Source organism: Triticum dicoccoides, chromosome 3B (genome assembly GCF_002162155.2).
Source record: "Triticum dicoccoides isolate Atlit2015 ecotype Zavitan chromosome 3B, WEW_v2.0, whole genome shotgun sequence".
NCBI classification, from domain to species: domain Eukaryota; kingdom Viridiplantae; phylum Streptophyta; class Magnoliopsida; order Poales; family Poaceae; genus Triticum; species Triticum dicoccoides.
In genome coordinates, this window is record NC_041385.1 from 106,473,787 (window position 1) to 106,478,430 (window position 4,644).

Consider the following 4,644-nt stretch of genomic DNA (forward strand, 5'->3'; position numbering starts at 1 on the left):
GAGGGCGTAGGAGTCTTTTCTTTCTTATTTGAAATCCAAATCGAAATGCCTCAACTTCATAAATTAACTTATTTCTCACAATTCTTCTGGTTATGTCTTCTCCTCTTTGTTGGAAGATGAGTACACATCGGGTAATCCGCCCACGAGAGCCCAATCACAAGAGGCTCATACAGAAAGCAATCAGCCCATAGCCCAATATCGAGACCACAACTTATTATTCAAACCACAAAGGATCCGTCTTTCATCGTCCAATCTTCTCGATCAAACATATTGACATCAATACTCCTTTCCATGGCCATTCACGGCCCGCGAAGATCAACCACTCGTGCCCGAGATCACTATCCAATCAAAAACCAGACTTCCAAGATCCATCTCACTCAGACCCTTTTGAATGTAGCGGATAACAATGGAGTGGGGCTATCGAATTGATATGTATTTGAATCTTAGGAGCTGGTAATCACTGATATGCTCATATTGGTGACGTTATTGTTGCTATAATCAAAGAAGCAGTGCCCAAAATGCCTCTAGAAAGATCAGACAGAAGTAGGACGAGCTGTAATTGTACGTACATGTAAAGAACTCAAACGTGACAATGGTATGATAATATGATATGATGATGGTTGTCATTGATCAAGAAGGAAATCCAAAAGGAACTCGAGTTTTTGGTGCGATCGCTCGGGAATTGAGACTTATGAATTTCACTAAAAGAGTCTCATGAGCTCCTGACGTATTAAAAATACTAGTAGTAGAGACTATGATATAGTAGGGTATCAGAATATAAATCAATTAGTAGATTGTGTCTGACGCATAACATGAAAGACGGATCCTTTGTAGGGTAACTTTGTGAAAATACTTCTACGAGAAGGTTTTATTGAAAACGTTCGAAAACCATAGGGAAAGTAACAAATCTTTCTTGGCACGTGCCCCTGCTCCTGGTCTTCAAACTAGTCATTAATGGTCGGCAACATAGGTACCCTTTTTCGGTATGCGTTGCGAACACTTTCATTTTTAGCGTCTCATCTTCTCTGGAGAAGCTCAAATCGAACGGATAGAGCAGATGGTCCAACTACAGAACTTCTTCTTTTTCATTACTTCCATGGTCGTGCCCCGTGGCACGGCAGCACCCGTACTATTGAAATGGTTCGTCAGTAGAGATGTTCCCACTGGTGCCTCTTCTTCCAATGGTACTATAATTCCTATTCCTATCCCTTTATTCCCTTTTTTGGTCTATCTACATTTAAGGAATTCATACGCTCCATGGACAGAGCAAAAAGTGGAGTGTTGGTCAAAGCAAGCCGCCCTATTCTATTACCAGACAAAATGGAGAGAAGCTCATCTGCTAGAAATGCTTTATTTCGTTTCGTTCCCGTTCTTCATTTCCTTAATCCATGGGGGACTTGTCATATTTAGAATCTTTCTGCGGTCTGCTCTGTTTACAATTCTTTCGTACTCTCTTCTCTTTACCACGCGATAGGTCAGCGAAGCGTGAGCGGGCGCTCCGAAGTAAAGGCCAAACACTTCGGCCTAAGGGGAATGAGCAACAAAATGACAAGATGAGGTGCCCCGGGCACCCCCATATAGAAAGAAGGGTCGAAGGTTTTGGGCCTGTAGCTTCCCCCCCCTCGTCGAGTGGTGCTTGTTTGGGGGGTGTGCCACCAGAAAGCGGGCTTGAAGCTCTCGCCTTACCAACGAGCCGACTGCTGATGGCTGTTGGTCACGACTACTACAAAAAAGTGAAGATGAATCTTTCTATTTCACATGGAGGAGTGTGCATCTTTATGTTGGGTGTTCTTCTGTCGTGCGACCTGATGGCTTATGTGCGACCTGTGGCCCACGCCTCCTATTCTATTTGTTCAGGGCGGGCGGCGTGAACTCTAATTCGATCTGGGTATTCAATCCCGCCGCTGAGATGCTCAGTTGACTCCTTAACCTTGATAGGAAGATGGCTTATTCCAAAATTCGTGCATAAGGGTAAGGAACTTTGGATGAATTAATGCGAATGGGTGTAAGCCTCGCTGCTCGGAAACACCCAGTGCTGACCACACTGAGAGACACGAAAGCGCAGGTAATGCCAGTTGGCGAAGTGGCGTTAAGCATCCCTAGCGGTACGCAAAGAGAGGTCGTGATGATATCATCTACGTTCGTACCGCTCCTCGTGGAGTAGATCCCGCATCCAACCAACCCTTTTTTGACTAGGGAACGGGAGAATTCCCACTACCGCTGGCAGGCCAGCCGGGCCGTGAGCGCGGTGGGAACGGGCTTCCCAAAAAGCGAGCCCCGGCCCGGGTCAGCATAGAATGGGGGGGGGGACGGCCCTAATGTTGTGTTGGCCGGGTTGCGGGCGGATAAAAGCGGACGTGGGGACTCGGGTCGGGGCACAGCGTAACTAAGAGAGCCATTCCATTTAGGGCGAGACAGAATGGGCGGGCACAAGTGGTCTGGTGTCCGAGCCGATTGGTCAGACGACGACTGCTGCACATATTAGATTCTATTAGCCGCCTATCCCGGAATGGACTGGGATGGAATAGGAAGAACGCGAAGCAGCAAGCAAGGGATGAGCGCTTTGTTGCTAAAGCGCATACGTTTTCTTGCTGGGTCGGTTTGTTTTTGGGGGGTGGGGCAATAAGCTTGCTTCTTCACAAGCTTATCCCTGCCCCATTTCCTGTCCGTCCCGACCGGCAGCAGTTGGGTCTCCCCATCTCTCCTCAACTTCCCCGGTCTTCGGCCCGAGCTGTATGAGGCAGAAACTCGTCCCACGTATGGTTCGGAGGCCGAGCCCCACCCCTGCAATAATGGTGCGGCTTAGGTCAACTAATACGAATAAGATACAGTTCACTCAATGATTGCGCTTGGGTCCCGAACTCCATATGGGGAAGGAACGTTGTTGTTTGCGAGGTCTCGATCATTTACATGGACCCACTTCTCATTCCATTTGTGGGAATTTGATGATTTATAAACTGTCCCCAACGAGCGAAAGGTTCATGTTTGAACATGATGAATCACTTCGTGCCGACCTGTTGCCCATAAACTTTCCTGCCTCATATGAGAATGGAAAACTGGAAGATTTTCTGCATCGGTGGATGAAGAATCACGAACATAAGAATTTCTGGTTTAGCATGTTCCCAGAAAGAAGATACTTTTTTTCCATTCGAGAAACGAGGAGCACGACTGAAGTGGCTATACATACAAATCCATTTACGGATCTATATGCTCCGATTGGAACTGGAATTTCCAGAACTGGCGGCTGGTATACCACCATAATGAAATTGCCTTTTATTTTTAGTATTCGGATAGGATTTCTGTTGGCTTCATCGGGAGGCTCGCGTAGTTTGTTATGTCAACTCCAAAAGGATAAGTTGCATTGGAATCGAGAAAGTTTCGTTCATAATTGCATAAAAGGAGTAAAAATAGTGGCTGCGGCGCTTCGAGGGTCAACCTTTGATATCGAATAACCTTTCGAGCCTTCCCCAATGGATCTCTATCCTCCTTTGAAACCAATAGAAGTTCACTGACCATCCCTGTCAAACATAACCCAAGGTAGGATCGAGAGGAGAAGAATAGGACTCTTGCTAGTATCATAACCTCTCGATGGGAGAATGAAACCATTAGATTAGTGGAAAGAAGAAAGAATGGGAAGAAACCAGCCAACTTACCAAGAGGAAGAAATGATGACCACTTTTTGTATTTTCTCGAAAGTTTTCATTGGATCTAGAAGTAATCACAACGTCACTTTTCGCCGGAGATTTCATGGTAGTTTTTGGAAACTTCAATTGATTAATGAGGTCAGGAGACTCTATAATTCGAATGATATGTGGAGAGAGCGGGGCGTCTTACCCGAAGAAATCGATACCATGGTGTCGCATATACACGAAGGTTATTCTTCATTTCATCCCAAATTGGTATACAAAACCTATAAATATGGGAGGGGTGGTATGACTTTGCAGGAACATTTCACTCTGGAAAGGCAAGATGAGCTTGGCTATTGTTGTGCCAGGCGCCCACTCATCAATGCTGGTGATTGGCCTTGTATGGCTGCGCCATCTCTTCCAATAGATGTACTACTTTTTAAAGCGTTAGCTAATATCTTAATGCGGGAGTTTCTAGTGATAAGAAACAATCTTCCGTCTAGATTATTTTATTATAATGAAATGTTGGATTACCACCAAAGGTTCTGGGATGGTCAAAGTGGTGTAGAGAAAATAGTCTGTGTGGATTTGAGTCATAGTATCCGGTATGTTTCTATGGAACGTCTATGGAATACCTTAAAGTGTCTACACAATCTGGGTGTGATTTCCCACATCTTAGGAATTTCTATCTCTCCCGATATATAATGCTACCACTAACCTCCAAATTCCTCATTCGAATTGTATACCATTGATAGGTGAATTGAGCGACGTGCTCCTACATCTATTTTTTCAACATCAATTCGATAGGGAGGTCCTGAGCCGGTATGAAGGTGTTCTTTATACAAGATGGGACACCAATGTCCTTCTAGCTTCAACACGCTATGATTCATATCATCTTGACCGTCCTCAAATTCTGGACATCTTAAGGCACGTAAATCTAAGTGGATTTATTTCCATGATCGAATGTGGTGGCGGGGGCATGCACGTGAACCCTGAGAAATCTCAGATATTCCTTAGT

The 4,644-nt window shown here is 45.1% G+C and overlaps 1 pseudogene; it reads left to right on the forward strand.

Annotated features, from left to right (window-relative positions):
* Positions 1 to 950: 950 nt before the first annotated feature.
* On the forward strand, positions 951 to 3,452 carry LOC119279372 (annotated as a pseudogene).
* The last annotated feature ends 1,192 nt before the right edge of the window (positions 3,453 to 4,644 follow it).